The following is an 18856-nucleotide window of genomic DNA, read 5'->3' as shown; positions in this document are numbered from 1 at the left end:
GGGGAGAGCGAGCAAAAGAGATGGGGAGAGAGAGCAAAAGAGAGGGGGGGAGAGCAAAAGAGAGGGGGAAGAAAGAGGGGGGGGGAGCCAAAGATAGGGGAGAGAGACAGCAAAAGAGAGAGGGAGAGAGAGAGCATAAGAGAGGAGGGAGAGAGACAGCAAAAGAGAGGGAGAAAGAAAGCAAAAGAAATGGGAGAGAGAGAGCAAAATAGGGGGGATAAAGAGAGCAAAAGAGAGGGGGAGAGAGAGCAAATGAGAGGGTGGAGAGAGAGAGAGACAAAGAGAGGGAGGAGAGAGAGCAAAAGAGGAAGGGATAGAGAGAGCAAAATTGGGGGGTAGAGAGACCAAAAGAGAGGGAGAGAGACAGCAAAAGAGAGGGGGAGAGAGAGCAAAAGAGGGGGATAACGAGAGCAAAAGAGAATGAGAGAGACAGCAAAAGAGAAGAGGAGAGAGAGCAAAAGAGAGGGGGAGAGCGCAAAAGAGAGGGAAAGAGAGAGCAAAAATGAAAGGGAGGAAAATAGAGGGGGAGAGAGAAAGCAAAATTGAGGGGAGAGAGAGCAAAAGAGAGGGGGAGAGAGAAAAAGAAAGGGGGGAGAGAAAGCATAAGAGAGGAGGGAGAGAGACAGCAAAAGAGAGGGGGAAGAAAGAGGGGGGGGGGAGAGGGAGCCAAAGAGACAGGAGAGAGACAGCAAAAGAGAGGGGGAGAGAGAGAGAGCATAAGAGAGGAGGGAGAGAGACAGCAAAAGAGAGGGAAAAAGAAAGCAAAAGAAATGGGAGAGAGAGAGCAAAATAGGGGGGATAGAGAGAGCAAAAGAGAGGGGGAGAGAGAGAGAGCAAAAGAGAGGGTGGAGAGAGAGAGCCAAAGAGAGGGAGGAGAGAGAGAGAGAGCAAAAGAGGAAGGATAGAGAGAGCAAAAGTGGGGGTAGAGAGAGCAAAAGAGAGGGAGAGGGACATCAAAAGAGAGGGGGGAGAGAGAGCAAAAGAGGGGGGATAGCGAGAGCAAAAGAGAATGAGAGAGACAGCAAAAGAGAGGAGGAGAGAGTGCAAAAGATAGGGAAGAGTTCGCAAAAGTGAGGGGGGAGAGCGCAAAAGAGAGGGGAAGAGAGCAAAAGAGAGGGGAGAGAGAGCAAAATAGAGGGGAGAGAGAGCAAAATAGAGGGGGGAGAGAGAGCAAAAGAAAGGGGGGGAGAGAGCAAAAGAAAGGGGGGAGAGAGAGCAAAAGAGAGGGGGAGAGAGAGCAAAAGGGAGGGGGAGAGAGAACACAAAAGAGAGGGGGAGAGCGCAAAAGAGAGAGGGAGAGAGAGAGCAAAAGAGAGGGGGAAGAGCGCAAACAAGAGGGGGAGAGAGTGCAAATGAGAGGGAGGAAAAGAGAAGGGAGAGAGAGAGAAATAGAGAGGAGGGAGAGAGCAAAAGAGAGAGGGTAGAGAGAGAGCAGAAGAGAGGTGGAAGAGAGCAAAAGAGAGAGGGGGAGAGGGCAAAAGAGAGGGGGAATAGAGAGAGAGCAAGGGGTGGAACCGCTGGACTACAAAAAATGGCCCGTGTACACGGACTTTAGGACCAGTATTTAATAAAGTTTTAAAATGAACAGTCAGGTCAAAATTAAACTTTCATGATTCAGATAAAGCCCACAATTTTAAACAACTTTCTTATTCTTTTTCATTATCTAAATGTGCACAGTCTTTTTATATGCACACTTTCCAGGCACCAGCTCCTACTGAGCATGTGCAAGATTAACAGGATATATGTATATAGAAGGAAAATGTAACTAGCTTTGAAGTTTGTCAGAAAAAAAAAATCTACTACTCATTTGAAATTCAAAGTAAGGCCCCGAAGATCGAAAGTGCTGCAATATATTGAAAATGCCTCATGCGAGAATGCCAGCAAAATTTAAAAAAAATGCCGACATTATTCTTTGAAGGCAGCGTCACTAAGAGCCGTTTTACTACACATTGCAATGGGTGGCGATGGTGACAAAATATTCCAAGCAGCATTGGCACAGACATTGGCAATGTAAAGTAAAGGATCCTTTTTAAATATATAGCAGCACGCCTAATAAATATAGCTATGTACCCATAAACTGCCATAACCCACCACTGCAAACTAACCCTATACTACTTAACTCTTATTCTAATAGCCCACCACAATACATTTCCTAACCTATTAACCCCTATACTGCCAATAGCCCACAACTAAAACTGCCCCTACTAACAACACTACCAAAAATATAAAAATTCACAGTTAAAGGATTACTTTCTGTTATAATTTTTAAGCTAAACAACTAACATATTAAAGTTAATAAACATTAATGAAAACCTACTGACCTATATTTTCTCCAAAACGAAGTTTCATAACGTTCTAAAAGTTATATCTTTTATTCGCCGATGATGTCACGTTATCCTGCCCACTATTTTCAGCACTGAGTGCTCAAAATACTTAAACCAATAACTTTGTTTTTAAAGCGCCATTTTGGAACCTAGGTATTGTAAACGGATTGGTACAGAGCAAAGGATACCCACGGAGTGGGTTTGGAAAACAATTAAATTTGCAGACAAGATTTCTGATATACGGTAGAGATATGTTAATGAAATGCTATTGAGAAAAAGCATATTTGGGGTAGTTAGTTAGTATCAGGCATAGAAAATATTTACTTACAGTTGCCCTTTAAGCCTATACTAAAACAAAGGCCCCCTTTAAAAAAAAAAAAAATTTAAAAAATGGAAGGACATTGCCCTAAAATGATTTTTGCTTTTTTTAGTAAAAAAATAATAATAATCAAAGCCCTATTCTAATAAAATCCTAATCTAAAAAAAGGCTAAAAGGAAAAATAACCCTAAACTTAAAAATAAAAAACTCACCAAAAAAATCGTAATGCTAAACCCTTAAGTTTGTACTCATCAATTAGTCTCCATTGGTGCTCCTCTTCTTTCTTCATGGCGGCAGTCGTCGGAGGGGGAGGGGGGGAGGGTTCTCTTCATCTTTATGGTGGTGGCCCTCTTCTTCCATCTGCTTCCGTCTTCTTCCATCTGATTCTTCTTATCTTCTTGCAGAGGCCACCTTTATGCAGAAAATTAAGCTAAATTAAACTTGTATGTTAAACAAAAGAGAAATACTCAATCAGAGAATGAACACAATTATGATTTCTTGTTCTGAAATCACCCAGGAGCAACCTATTTTAGCTAAAGAAATGTGCTTTTTGCAGAGGACTGTAATGCTCCACTATCAGACCAAACTCGGACAGTAGTCTTCTTATCCCGGCCTCGAGCCGGAATGATAGGGAATATCCCAGAGCAGAGAAAGTCTTCAGCGGCAATGATAAAGCAGTCCAAAGGTAAACCACTAGAATGGTCAGGTAGGCAGGGTTTGGCAACGGTAAAGAAGTCCAAGGATAAACCACTAGAATGGTCAGGCAGGCAGGGCTTGGCAACAGTAAAGCAGTCTATGGGTAAACCCCTAGAATTGTCAGGCAGGCAGGATTTGGCAACAGAGAGGCTATCCAGAACAATAGGGGTTAATCAAGCAGAGAAGTCAGACAACCAGAGTTCAATCCAGCAATTTAGGGGTTAATCAGGCAGAGTAGTCAGGCAAGCAGAGTTCAGTAGCAGTATATCAATCCAGCAATTTAGGAGTTAATCAGGCAGAATAGTCAGTCAAGCAGAGTTCATCAGCAGTATATAAATCCAGCAATTTAGGGGTTAATCAGGCAGAGTAGTCAGTCAAGCAGAGTTCAGCAGCAGTACATCAATCCAACAATTTAGGGGTTAATCAGGCAGAGTAGTCAAACAAGCAAAGTTTATCAACGATAAGGCAAATAGCATTAGTGATCTATCACACCCAGGAGCACACAAAGTAACACCTATACTTGGGCAGTGATAGATCATTACTGTAGAACTTATATAAGCGTAGGATTCGCGCCACAGGAATCCAGACTAGTGATGTGCAGTTTGGTTCTTCTGGGTGAATTGTTTAATTTCGGACGGTTCGATTAACTGAACCGGTTCATGAACCGATTCACCAGTTCACCTACTGAACATGAGGTAGAGGCTCTACCTCATGTTCAGTAGGTGAACTGTAGAGCCGCAGATTCGTTTCCTGCAGTGCTGTATGTAAATGACTCAGGCCTAGATTTGGAGTTTGGCGTTAGCCGTGAAAACCAGCGTTAGAGGCTCCTAACGCTGGTTTTAGGCTAACTCCGGTATTTGGAGTCACTCAAAAAAGGGTCTAACGCTCCCTTTTCAGCCGCGACTTTTCCATACCGCAGATCCCCTTACGTAAATTGCGTATACTATCTTTTCAATGGGATTCTTCTAACTCCGGTATTTAGAGTCGTGTCTGAAGTGAGCGTTAGAACTCTAACGACAAAACTCCAGCCGCAGGAAAAAAGTCAGTAGTTAAGAGCTTTCTGGGCTAACGCCGGTTCATAAAGTTCTTAACTACTGTACTCTAAAGTACACTAACACCCATAAACTACCTATGTACCCCTAAACCGAGGTCCCCCCACATCGCCGACACTCGATTAAAAATTTTTAACCCCTAATCTGCCGACCGCCAACTACGTTATCCTTATGTACCCCTAATCTGCTGCCCCTAACACCGCCGACCCCTATATTATATTTATTAACCCCTAATCTGCCCCCCACAATGTCGCCTCCACCTGCCTACACTTATTAACCCCTAATCTGCCGACTGGACCGCACCGCTATTATAATAAAGTTATTAACCCCTAATCCGCCTCACTAACCCTATAATAAATAGTATTAACCCCTAATCTGCCCTCCCTAACATTGCCGACACCTAACTTCAATTATTAACCCCTAATCTGCCGACCGGAGCTCACCGCTATTCTAATAAATGTATTAACCCCCTAAAGCTAAGTCTAACCCTAACACTAACACCCCCCTAAGTTAAATATAATTTACATCTAACGAAATTAATTAACTCTTATTAAATAAATTATTCCTATTTAAAGCTAAATACTTACCTGTAAAATAAATCCTAATATAGCTACAATATAAATTATAATTACATTGTAGCTATTTTAGGATTAATATTTATTTTACAGGCAACTTTGTAATTATTTTAACCAGGTACAATAGCTATTAAATAGTTAAGAACTATTTAATAGTTACCTAGTTAAAATAATTACAAAATTACCTGTCAAATAAATCCTAACCTAAGTTACAATTAAACCTAACACTATACTATCATTAAATTAATTAAATAAAATACCTACAATTACCTACAATTAAACCTAACACTACACTATCAATAAATTAATTAAATACAATACCTACAATTACCTACAATTAAACCTAACACTACACTATCAATACATTAATTAAATACAAAACCTACAAATAACTACAATGAAATAAACTAACTAAAGTACAAAAAATAAAAAAGAACTAAGTTACAAAAAATAAAAAAATATCTACAAACATAAGAAAAATATTACAACAATTTTAAACTAATTACACCTACTCTAAGCCCCCTAATAAAACAACAAAGCCCCCCAAAATAAAAAATGCCCTACCCTATTCTAAATTACTAAAATTAAAAGCTCTTTTACCTTACCAGCCCTGAACAGGGCCCTTTGCGGGGCATGCCCCAAGAAGTTCAGCTCTTTTGCCTGTAAAAAAAACATACAATACCCCCCCAACATTACAACCCACCACCCACATACCCCTAATCTAACCCAAACCCCCCTTAAATAAACCTAACACTAAGCCCCTGAAGATCTTCCTACCTTGTCTTCACCATACCAGGTTCACCGATCGGTCCTGAAGAGCTCCTCCGATGTCCTGATCCAAGCCCAAGCGGGGGGCTGAAGATGTCCATGATCCGGTAGAAGTCTTCATCCAAGCGGGACAGAAGAGGTCTTCCATCCGATTGAAGTCTTCATCCAGGCGGCATCTTCTATCGACATCCATCTGGAACGGAGCGGCAGCATCCTGAAGACCTCCGACGCGGAACATCCATCCTGGCCGACGACTGAACGACGAATGACGATTCCTTTAAATGACGTAATCCAAGATGGCGTCCCTCAAATTCCGATTGGCTGATAGGATTCTATCAGCCAATCGGAATTAAGGTAGGAATATTCTGATTGGCTGATGGAATCAGCCAATCAGATTTAGCTCGCAATCTATTGGCTGATCGGAACAGCCAATAGAATGCGAGCTCAATCTGATTGGCTGATTGGATCAGCCAATCGGATTGAACTTGATTCTGATTGGCTGATTCCTACCTTAATTCCGATTGGCTGATAGAATCCTATCAGCCAATCGGAATTCGAGGGACGCCATCTTGGATGACGTCATTTAAAGGAACCGTCATTCATCGTTCAGTCATCGGCCAGGATGGATGTTCCGCGTCGGAGGTCTTCAGGATGCTGCCGCTCCGTTCCAGATGGATGTCGATAGAAGATGCCGCCTGGATGAAGACTTCAATCGGATGGAAGATCTCTTCTGCCCCGCTTGGATGAAGACTTCAATCGGATGGAAGACCTCTTCTGCCCTGCTTGGATGAAGAATTCTACCGGACCATGGACATCTTCAGCCCCCCGCTTGGGCTTGGATCAGGGCATCGGAGGAGCTCTTCAGGACCGATTGGTGAACCTGGTATGGTGAAGATAAGGTAGGAAGATCTTCAGGGGCTTAGTGTTAGGTTTATTTAAGGGGGGTTTGGGTTAGATTAGGGATATGTGGGTGGTGGGTTGTAATGTTGGGGGGGGGATTGTATGTTTTTTTTACAGGCAAAAGAGCTGTTCAGGGCTGGTAAGGTAAAAAGGGCCCTGTTCAGGGCTGGTAAGGTAAAAGAGCTTTTAACTTTAGTAATTTAGAATAGGGTAGGGCATTTTTTATTTTGGGGGGCTTTGTTGTTTTATTAGGGGGCTTAGAGTAGGTGTAATTAGTTTAAAATTGTTGTAATATTTTTCTTATGTTTGTAGATATTTTTTTATTTTTTGTAACTTAGTTCTTTTTTATTTTTTGTACTTTAGTTAGTTTATTTCATTGTAGTTATTTGTAGATATTGTATTTAATTAATGTATTGATAGTGTAGTGTTAGGTTTAATTGTAGGTAATTGTAGGTATTTTATTTAATTAATTTAATGATAGTATAGTGTGAGGTTTAATTGTAACTTAGGTTAGGATTTATTTGACAGGTAATTTTGTAATTATTTTAACTAGGTAACTATTAAATAGTTCTTAACTATTTAATAGCTATTGTACCTGGTTAAAATAATTACAAAGTTGCCTGTAAAATAAATATTAATCCTAAAATAGCTACAATGTAAATATAATTTATATTGTAGCTATATTAGGATTTATTTTACAGGTAAGTATTTAGCTTTAAATAGGAATAATTTATTTAATAAGAGTTAATTAATTTCATTAGATGTAAATTATATTTAACTTAGGGGGGTGTTAGTGTTAGGGTTAGACTTAGCTTTAGGGGTTAATACATTTATTAGAATAGCGGTGAGCTCCGGTCGGCAGATTAGGGGTTAATAATTGAAGTTAGGTGTCGGCGATGTTAGGGAGGGCAGATTAGGGGTTAATACTATTTATTATAGGGTTAGTGAGGCGGATTAGGGGTTAATAACTTTATTATAGTAGCGCTCAGGTCCGCTCGGCAGATTAGGGGTTAATAAGTGTAGGCAGGTGGAGGGGACGTTGTGGGGGGCAGATTAGGGGTTAATAAATATAATATAGGGGTCGGCGATGTTAGGGCAGCAGATTAGGGGTACATAGGGATAATGTAAGTAGCGACGGTGTCCGGAGAGGTAGATTAGGGGTTAATAATAATATGCAGGGGTCAGCGATAGCGGGGGCGGCAGAATAGGGTTTAATAAGTGTAAGGTTAGGGGTGTTTAGACTCGGGGTACATGTTAGGGTGTTAGGTGCAGACGTAGGAAGTGTTTACGCATAGCAAACAATGGGGCTGCGTTAGGAGCTGAACGCGGCTTTTTTGCAGGTGTTTTTTTCAGCTCAAACAGCCCCATTGTTTCCTATGGGGGAATCGTGCACGAGCACGTTTTTGAGGCTGGCCGCTTGCGTAAGCAACTCTGGTATCGAGAGTTGAAGCTGCGTTAAATATGCTCTACGCTCCTTTTTTGGAGCCTAACGCAGCCTTTATGTGGACTCTCAATACCAGAGTTATTTTTATGGTGCGGCCAGAAAAAAACCGGCGTTAGCTACGCGGGTCCTTACTGACAAAACTCTAAATCTAGCCGTCAGTGTACTGTAACTCTAATGAATCATTTAGATAACAGTACACTGATTCAAATAACAGGTCACACTCGCAGCGGTTCTCAACAGACCCCTGCAATTACATTAACCCATTCAGCATCCCATGTTTGTGTGTATATATATATATATATATATATATATATATATATCTATATATCTATATATCTATATATATATATATATATATATATATATATATATATATAATCCCAACCGGTGTACAGTGTTACCCTCCAGTGGTCATCTGCCTGGGTGCAAACATGTATTAAATATTCCTGGAAAAACGTCGCACTCACAGGTCTTTGGATAAAGCAAATAAAATACTTTTAATGAAACGTTTTCGGGGAATTTCTCCCCATCATCAGCATGCTGATGATGGGGAGAAATTCCCCGAAAACGTTTCATTAAAAGTATTTTATTTGCTTTATCCAAAGACCTGTGAGTGCGACGTTTTCCAGGAATATATATATATATATATAATTTGTTGTTCTTCCTCTATATCTAAGCTAACTTTTACTTAGCAACAGCTACAAATATATATATATATATATATATATATATATATATATATATACAGTATATATAATTTGTAGCTGTTGCTAAGTAAAAGTTAGCTTAGATATAGAGGAAGAACAACAAATTATATATATATATATATATATATATATATACACAAATATATATATATACAGGGAGTGCAGAATTATTAGGCAAATGAGTATTTTGACCACATCATCCTCTTTATGCATGTTGTCTTACTCCAAGCTGTATAGGCTCGAAAGCCTACTACCAATTAAGCATATTAGGTGATGTGCATCTCTGTAATTAGAAGGGGTGTGGTCTAATGACATAAACACCCTATATCAGGTGTGCATAATTATTAGGCAACTTCCTTTCCTTTGGCAAAATGGGTCAAAAGAAGGACTTGACAGGCTCAGAAAAGTCAAAAATAGTGAGATATCTTGCAGAGGGATGCAGCACTCTTAAAATTGCAAAGCTTCTGAAGCATGCTCATCGAACAATCAAGCGTTTCATTCAAAATAGTCAACAGGGTCGCAAGAAGCGTGTGGAAAAACCAAGGCGCAAAATAACTGCCCATGAACTGAGAAAAGTCAAGCGTGCAGCTGCCAAGATGCCACTTGCCACCAGTTTGGCCATATTTCAGAGCTGCAACATCACTGGAGTGCCCAAAAGCACAAGGTGTGCAATACTCAGAGACATGGCCAAGGTAAGAAAGGCTGAAAGACGACCACCACTGAACAAGACACACAAGCTGAAACGTCAAGACTGGGCCAAGAAATATCTCAAGACTGATTTTTCTAAGGTTTTATGGACTGATGAAATGAGAGTGAGTCTTGATGGGCCAGATGGATGGGCCCGTGGCTGGATTGGTAAAGGGCAGAGAGCTCCAGTCCGACTCAGACGCCAGCAAGGTGGAGGTGGAGTACTGGTTTGAGCTGGTATCATCAAAGATGAGCTTGTGGGGCCTTTTCGGGTTGAGGATGGAGTCAAGCTCAACTCCCAGTCCTACTGCCAGTTTCTGGAAGACACCTTCTTCAAGCAGTGGTACAGGAAGAAGTCTGCATCCTTCAAGAAAAACATGATTTTAATGCAGGACAATGCTCCATCACACGCGTCCAAGTACTCCACAGCGTGGCTGGCAAGAAAGGGTATAAAAGAAGAAAATCTAATGACATGGCCTCCTTGTTCACCTGATCTGAACCCCATTGAGAACCTGTGGTCCATCATCAAATGTGAGATTTACAAGGAGGGAAAACAGTACACCTCTCTGAACAGTGTCTGGGAGGCTGTGGTTGCTGCTGCACGCAATGTTGATGGTGAACAGATCAAAACACTGACAGAATCCATGGATGGCAGGCTTTTGAGTGTCCTTGCAAAGAAAGGTGGCTATATTGGTCACTGATTTGTTTTTGTTTTGTTTTTGAATGTCAGAAATGTATATTTGTGAATGTTGAGATGTTATATTGGTTTCACGGGTAAAAATAAATAATTGAAATGGGTATATATTTGTTTTTGTTAAGTTGCCTAATAATTATGCACAGTGTTACGGTACCAACAGTGTACCAAGGGTTAATACCAGATGAACAATGTCCTGCATAGGGAATCAGCAATTCACAACCCAGCCAGTTTCCCTGCAAACATGAGACCAAGCTCCACATTTCAGGTTTAAAAAAGAATAACTACTTTATTTGAAGGCAGCACACAGATTTATACACCCTGGCTTCAGGTTACAGAGGGCATTGGTTTAACAGTAAAGCAAACATATGAACAATGCATCAAACCTCTAACAATTGTCTATTCACAGGTAAAACAGATTAACATATTAAGTTAATTAACTAGGGAAGAACGTTTACTCAGACAATCTGATGTTGGGCAGTCTAGTTAACATAATCACACAAGGACACAATCAGTTTACCCAGACAGACTCCTGAGACACAATCAGATCTGAAACATACATAGAATACATCTTATTACAGAATATAGGAACAGTTCTTATTAGCTATAAAGTCTTTTATGCCCACTTGGCTTATAGAGTCACAATTGCTCCCAAAAGGTGCACTCACACCCTGTACCCATCCTGTATTTATGGATACAGGGTGACATAGACATAAGACAGAGTTATGAAAGTACATGGGGTGTCCAGCATATAAAATTCCATATTTTCATGCAGTCTCTGGGTATCCTTAAGCCCATGTACCTCCAGCCCAAAGAATGTTCCATAACAGGCCCTCCAATGTACAGTGGCGAGATTGGTTTCGTCACATCTCTCCCCTTTTCCAAACAGACTAACAGGGTATCTGACCTCCTGCCGGTCAGTGCCCTGGTTAGTCCAGCAACCCACCCATAAAACACAATTAGTAGTACAGCCCACCCACAATAAATGGTTACTACACCTGAGTACGGGGAAAACTTGTCCATGTCCAGGTGCCTCACCACAGCTGTGTGGGGGACTGGTACGCTGAATTGGTGGGTTGCGAGGTGGGCAGAGACCAGCTGTACTCTGCCCGGGTGCCAGCACTACCATGGAAGTAGCCTGGTGGGAGCCTGGTTGCTGGAGGGGGAGACCGACTGTCTCCCCTTTGGATACATAGCTGTGCTGCTGGAGGGGGAGACCAATCGTCTCCCCTTTGGCTAAACAGCCGTGTTGCTGGGGGACAGGACCATCAAACTCCTCTCCCTCTGGTTTGTCATGCTCGGCTGTCCAGGGTATGTACTGTGCCATATACCACCAGAGCGCCTGGTAGGCATGTCAGTTTGCTGGGACAATCCATCTGTATTCCCGTTATGAGAGAGAATTCCTGTCCATACAAACAAGGGTTCAAATTCCTCAGTGCCCAGACCAGGGCCAAACAGTCCTTCAAAATCACATCAGCTTCTTTACGAGTTTTCTGTACCTGCTCTTTATAGGTATCCACAATCCCTTCATACTGACATAGGGTGCCCTTGAGTTGCAGCACCTCACTATGAGCCAGCGTCAGCTTCTCCTCCAGTGTCACTAAGTTTTTCTTTAATGTTTCATGTTCCACTCTCAAGCTGGTGTTTTCTGCAGTCTGTCGGTGCAGCTTGTCTAGCAGAGATTCCTGTTCTAAACGTGCTTTTTCCTCTGCGCTCCTCTTCTCCTTCATCAGCGCATTGTAACGGGACCTCCACATATCAATAGCGGATAGAGATTTACTGAGCTCAGCGTCCTGGGGCTTAGCAGCAGGTGGGTCAGTCTCTGCTGCACGGATCTGGGCACGGGTAGTCACAGAGTTAACATCAGCGGGACCCATAGGAGCGTAGGCAGAAACAAGGGGGGCCAAGTCATTTCCAAGAAGAACATCAGCAGGTAAGTCCTTCTTGACCCCCACATTCACAGGTCTAGCGCCCACTCCCCAATCCAAATGTACCCTGGCAACAGGTAGGCTGAACACATCGCCCCCTGCTACCCTCACAGCCACAGTGTCTCCAGTGTACTGTTTCTCAGACACCAAGTTCTTTTGAAGCAAGGTCATGGTAGCACCAGTATCCCGTAGACCACTGACCTTCTTCCCATTCACTTTAACCAGTTGCCGGTTATTCCGGTGGGCAGCTTGCACAAGGTCTGCCTCATGTAGGATGCTCCAGCATTCTTGCGCCTCTACGTAGCGGGCCGCAGGCTGAGGATTACGTGGGATTCCGCCGGCGGGTCTTCTCCAGGATTGCGCTTGGTTCGCTGCGTTTAGGGGACACTCTGGTCTTTTGTGCCCTAGTTGCTTACATCTAAAGCACCGAATAGGTTGTGAGTAGCACCGCAGGGCTCTCTGAGGGTAGTTTGTGGCCGGAGGCCGTGTGGTATAGTGGTGCGCCGGGGTTTGGTAACTGGCAGCTGCTGGGGTGACTGGGGGTCTGTACTCCACTCTAGCAGGGGGCTTAGTGGTAGCAGTGTCCAGTTTGCGGGCATCCGTATACTCATCTGCCAAGCGAGCCGCTTCCTGCAGGGTGGAGGGTTTACGGTCCCGAACCCACTCTCGAACTCCTGCGGGTAATTTGTCGAAGCAATGTTCCAACAGGAATAGCTGCAGCACCTCTTCCCCAGATATGGCTTGGCACCCCGCTATCCAGTGAGCTGCTGTGCGGTGCACCTTACATGCCCACTCAAGGTAGGAATCTCCAGCTAATTTAACAGTGTCTCTGAACCGCCTCCTGTATGCCTCCGGTGTAACCGCATACCTGGAGAGCAGAGCCTCTTTTACAGTATTATAATCCCTGACTTCCTCATCTGGAATGGCCCGAAAAGCCTCTCTGGCCCGGCCGGATAATTTTCCAGATAATATCGTGACCCAGTCCTCTGCGGGTACCTTGTGTAGTGCACATTGCCTCTCAAAATCCGCAAGGTACCCATCAATCTCTCCTTCTGTTTCCAGGAAGTTTTTAAAAGCTGCAAAATGTACTTTTCTCTTTTCCATCTTAGTCAGTATTGTAATAATCCCCCTCTTCCTGAGGTTACTGGCTTGTGTAGTTGCTCTTCTGGGCGATAAGGTTCATTCCGTCGCTGCCACCAATGTTACGGTACCAACAGTGTACCAAGGGTTAATACCAGATGAACAATGTCCTGCATAGGGAATCAGCAATTCACAACCCAGCCAGTTTCCCTGCAAACATGAGACCAAGCTCCACATTTCAGGTTTAAAAAAGAATAACTACTTTATTTGAAGGCAGCACACAGATTTATACACCCTGGCTTCAGGTTACAGAGGGCATTGGTTTAACAGTAAAGCAAACATATGAACAATGCATCAAACCTCTAACAATTGTCTATTCACAGGTAAAACAGATTAACATATTAAGTTAATTAACTAGGGAAGAACGTTTACTCAGACAATCTGATGTTGGGCAGTCTAGTTAACATAATCACACAAGGACACAATCAGTTTACCCAGACAGACTCCTGAGACACAATCAGATCTGAAACATACATAGAATACATCTTATTACAGAATATAGGAACAGTTCTTATTAGCTATAAAGTCTTTTATGCCCACTTGGCTTATAGAGTCACAATTGCTCCCAAAAGGTGCACTCACACCCTGTACCCATCCTGTATTTATGGATACAGGGTGACATAGACATAAGACAGAGTTATGAAAGTACATGGGGTGTCCAGCATATAAAATTCCATATTTTCATGCAGTCTCTGGGTATCCTTAAGCCCATGTACCTCCAGCCCAAAGAATGTTCCATAACAGGCCCTCCAATGTACAGTGGCGAGATTGGTTTCGTCACACACAGTAATAGTCACCTGCACACACAGATATCCCCCTAAAATAGCTATAACTAAAAACAAACTAAAAACTACTTCCAAAACTATTCAGCTTTGATATTAATGAGTTTTTTGGGTTCATTGAGAACATGGTTGTTGTTCAATAATAAAATTAATCCTCAAAAATACAACTTGCCTAATAATTCTGCACTCCCTGTATACACAAACATGGGATGCTGAATGGGTTAATGTAAATGCAGGGGTCTGTTGAGAACTGCTGTGAGTGTGACCTGATATTTGAATCAGTGTACTGTTAGCTAACTCGTATGCAATGAATCTGTCTGTTAACAGTACACTGAGTCTTTGCAAACAGTTCACTTCTTTTGAATCAGTGAACTGTTAACAGACTGATTCATTGCAAACGAGTTAGCTAACAGTACACTTATTCAACAACACTGGTAATATGATCCTAGAGTGAGATTCTGCTGTGTGATTCATTAAAGGAGGAGTTAGCAGAGCAGAACTCACTCTAGGATCGTATTACCAGTGCTGCTGATGACTCAGGAACTGAACTGTCTCAAACGAATCAGTTCAGTCTGGTGAACTGATTCATGCAGTTCAGTGAAAAGATCCGGTTCAAATGAACGATTCGTTCATGAACCGGACATCACTAATCCAGACCAGCATTAACAGAGGAGAGTTCAGCGATGACGTAAGCGCTGCACGCATCCGGACCCGACACAGCCCCTGACAACAAGCAGGGAAGTAGATGCCGCACCCCAACGGCTAGAGCAGCGCAGAGTGACAAGGACTTGCATGCTGTGTATCAGACTGTCCAGCTATGAGATACCAGTGTGTCTAGAAGGATATATGGCTACAGCTTACTGATAAGGGGGCTAAAAGAGGCTGCTCTTGCAGAGGCATGTACTTATACCATTGTTAATTCCATGGTTCAGTGCTTATTTTTCCTTTTATGTATGCAAATTTTGACCCTTAAGGTTTATTCTCCCTAAAGGCTGATGCTAGAAACCAGACATGGGCCTGCTACATAGTTGAAAAGAATTTTATATTTGTAATTGTTACCGTAATCACTGTTTAAACATACTAACGTATATATGTTTAAACAGTGTTGTTTAGTGAACAATAAGCCTCACAAAACCACACATGACAAGAAACCCCTGGTTTGTATAGTCTTTACCCATGTGTACCTGATCTGAGGGTAGTAAAGTGAGATTTTCAGAATATTTGTAATAGCACTTTAAACTGCTTTACATAGAAAAACAAGACAATCTGCAGGATTGGCTTGGCAAATTGAAATAGATTGGAATTGAGAAATTGTAAATAAACTTACTTATATAGATCTTATAACATGACTGAGCTAATTTTACTAGGTGCATGTCATCCAGTCAGTTTGTTAAGCCAATCCTCTAAATTACAAAAATAAAACACTATTAATTGTATATCTAAAACAGAAAATGTTAAAATAAAATGTAGGCATCTGTGTAAAATACAGCAATCCAGAAGAATTTTTTTAAAAACAAATATGTGAAAAAAAATATTTTTTTCCAATGTTCTAAATTACAAAAATGCAACATTTGTTCATTTAAATCAGTGTTTCTCAACTCCAGTCCTCAGGACCATTAACAGGCCAGATATTTATTATATCTTAACTAGAGCACAGGTGAAATAATCAGCAGATCAGTGACCATGGTTACTAACCTGCTCTCATCCTTTAGATGATTATTTCAACTGTGCTCTAGTTAATATATAATGAATATCTGGTCCGTTAAGGGTCCTGAGGACTGGAGTTGAAAAGCACTGATTTAACCCCTTAAAGGGAATCTAGGCCAAAATAAACTTTCATGATTCAGATAGAGCATGTCATTTTAAACAATTTTCCAATTTACTTTTATCACCAATTTTGCTTTGTTCTCTAGGTATTCTTAGTTAAAAGTTTAACCTAGGAGGTTCATATGCTAATTTCTTAGACCTTGAAGGCCACCTCTTTTCAGAATGCATTTTAACAGTTTTTCACCACTAGAGGGTGTTAGTTCACGTATTTCATACAGATAACACTGTGCTCGTGCACGTGAAGTTATCTGGGAGCAGGCACTGATTGGCTAGACTGCAAGTCTGTCAAAAGAACTGAAATAAAGGGGCAGTTTGCAGAGGCTTTAATACAAGATAATCACAAAGGTTAAAAGTATATTACTATAACTGTGTTGGTTATGCAAAACTGGGGAATGGGTAATAAAGGGATTATCTATCTTTTAAAACAATACAAATTCTGGTGTAGACTGTTCCTTTAACAACCGAGGACGTACCAGGTACGTCCTGCAAAAATTGTCAGTTAGTGACAATGGACGTACCTGCTACCTCCTCCTTCCAGCAGCTCTCAGGGTATTGCAGTGATGCCTCGATACTGAGGCATCCTGCAATAACCATTTTTAAGCATCCAATGCAGAGAGAGACACTCTGTGGCCCTTTCTGCATCGGCCAGCAATGGTGCTGATCGTTGGTGGGTGGGAGCCATAGCAGGGAGGCGGGTGGGCGGCCCATTGTTGGATGGACTTCCGTATCCTGTACCTGCAGAGCTTGTGGGTTGTGCACGCGTGTCTATGTGCGCACATGCTCCATTGAGTACAGAGAGGGGGAGGTAGAGGGAGGGAGAGGTTGGGAGAGAGAGGGAAATAAAATTTTCCAAAGGGATCTGGGAGGGGGAGTGGGGACAGCTACACTACAGAAAATTGGGTTTTAAAAAAACTGGGCAATAGTTCATGAGCAAACTGGATACTGGCACAAAGCTGCCATTACCCAAGATGGTGGAAAATAGGTAGACCGGGGAGGGTTAGAGAGCTGTATGGGGGTATCAGCGAGGTTGGGGGCTAAGGGGGATACATCACTTCTGTATAAAATATTAAAAGAAAAATTCCTTTAATTTTAGTACTGGCAGACTTTCTGCCAGTACTTAAGATAGCGGTGACAATTGTGAGGTGGGGGAGGGAGCAGAGCTGTTTAAAAAGGGGTCAGGGAGGAATCAGGGGGTGGGATGTGCCAGGTGGGAGGCTGATCTCTACACTAAAGCTAAAATTAACCATAAAAGCTACCTAATTAACTCCTTACCCTTAACTGCTGGGCATAATACAAGTTTGGTGCACAGCGGCATTTAGCGGCCAGAGAAGCATTTTCAACCATTTGTGCCATGATTGCACTAATTGTTTGTAAATAATTTCAGTAAGAAACCTAAAATTGTGAAAAAGTTAACAATTTTTTTTTTTTTATTGCATTTGGCGGTGAAATGGTGGCATGAAATATACCAAAATGGGCCTAGATCAATACTTTGGGTTGTCTACTACACTAAAGCTAAAATTAACCCTTCAAGCACCCTACAAGCTCCCTAATTAACCCCTTCACTGCTGGGCATAATACACTTGTGGTGCCCAGCGGCGTTTAGCGGCCTTCTAATTACAAAAAAGTAATGCCAAAGCTATAAATGTCTACTATTTCTGAAAAAAGGGGATCCCAGAGAAGCATTTACAACCATTTGTGCCATAATTGCACAAGCTGTTTGTAAATAATTTCAGTGAGAAACCTAAAGTTTGTGGAAAAAGTAAACAATGTTTTTATTTGATAGCATTTGGCAGTGAAATGGTGGCATGAAATATATCAAAATGGGCCTAGATCAATACTTTGAGTTGTGTACTAAATAAAAATATATACATGTCAACTGATATTCAGGGATTCCTGATAGATATCAGTGTTCCAATGTAACTATTGCTAATTTTGAAAAAAAATTGTTTGGAAATAGCAAAGTGCTACTTGTACTTATTGCCCTATTACTTGCAAAAAAAAAAGCAAAGAACGTAAACATTGGGTATTTTTAAACTCTGGACAAAATTTAGAAACTATTTAGCAAGTGTGTTTTTTTCTATTTTTTTTTCATCATATTTTATATATTTTTTATAGTAAATTATAAGATATGATAAAAATAATGGTATCTTTAGAATGTCCATTTAATGGCGAGAATAAAGGTATATAATATGTGTGGGTACAGTAAATGAGTAAGAGGAAAATTACAGCTAAACACAAACACCACAGAAATGTAAAAATAGCCTTGGTCCCAAACGGTCAGAAAATGGTCTGGTCACTAAGGGGTTAAATATATTCATTTGTTTCTTCTTATATTTGGACAGTATAGTGTATGCTGGATGCTGGACAGATAGCTCAGCATACTATGTCACTGTGGCTGAGGTGTGTAGCAACCCAAGGGTTGCAGGTTTGATCCCCGGCGAGGTCCCCTCAGCTTTTCATCCTTCTGAGGTCGATAAAATGAGCAGCACCTTGAGACCCTTACGGGTGATTAGCCGTGCTTTACAAGTACCTAATACATGCAATTAAGCAGTTCATTGCAGACCATCGGCTGAAAAATAAATGTTTTCTAACTATTTCAAATTTTAATTTTGCCAACAAAATCAGCAAGGATTTGCAAATTCAGAGCATGCTAGGAATACACAAAAGCTTCTTGTCTACATGTATCTTATCTCCTCTACTTTAGCCAATTAGAGACAATCACTATTTAGCTCCTAGTAGCATCAGATGATTTATACAATTTATGCATGATGTATATACTGAAGCTTCTGGCTTGAGGGGTAAATTGTAGTAAATGCAGGCAAAAGTATTTATGAATGTATATTACATAAAATCTAAATCTTCTGCACTTTTTGGCTTGAAATGCTCCACTTCTCAAATTAATTTCTGTTTATTGTCTACGTTTGAGCCAAATATTTTATTGGAACTCAGACTTAGAGGATTTATAGAAGGCTTGTGAGAAAATTTTTAATTAATTAATTCAATGGGCAATTGA

This window comes from Bombina bombina, chromosome 2 (genome assembly GCF_027579735.1).
Source record: "Bombina bombina isolate aBomBom1 chromosome 2, aBomBom1.pri, whole genome shotgun sequence".
Classification (NCBI taxonomy): domain Eukaryota; kingdom Metazoa; phylum Chordata; class Amphibia; order Anura; family Bombinatoridae; genus Bombina; species Bombina bombina.
This window is presented reverse-complemented; position numbering follows the sequence as displayed.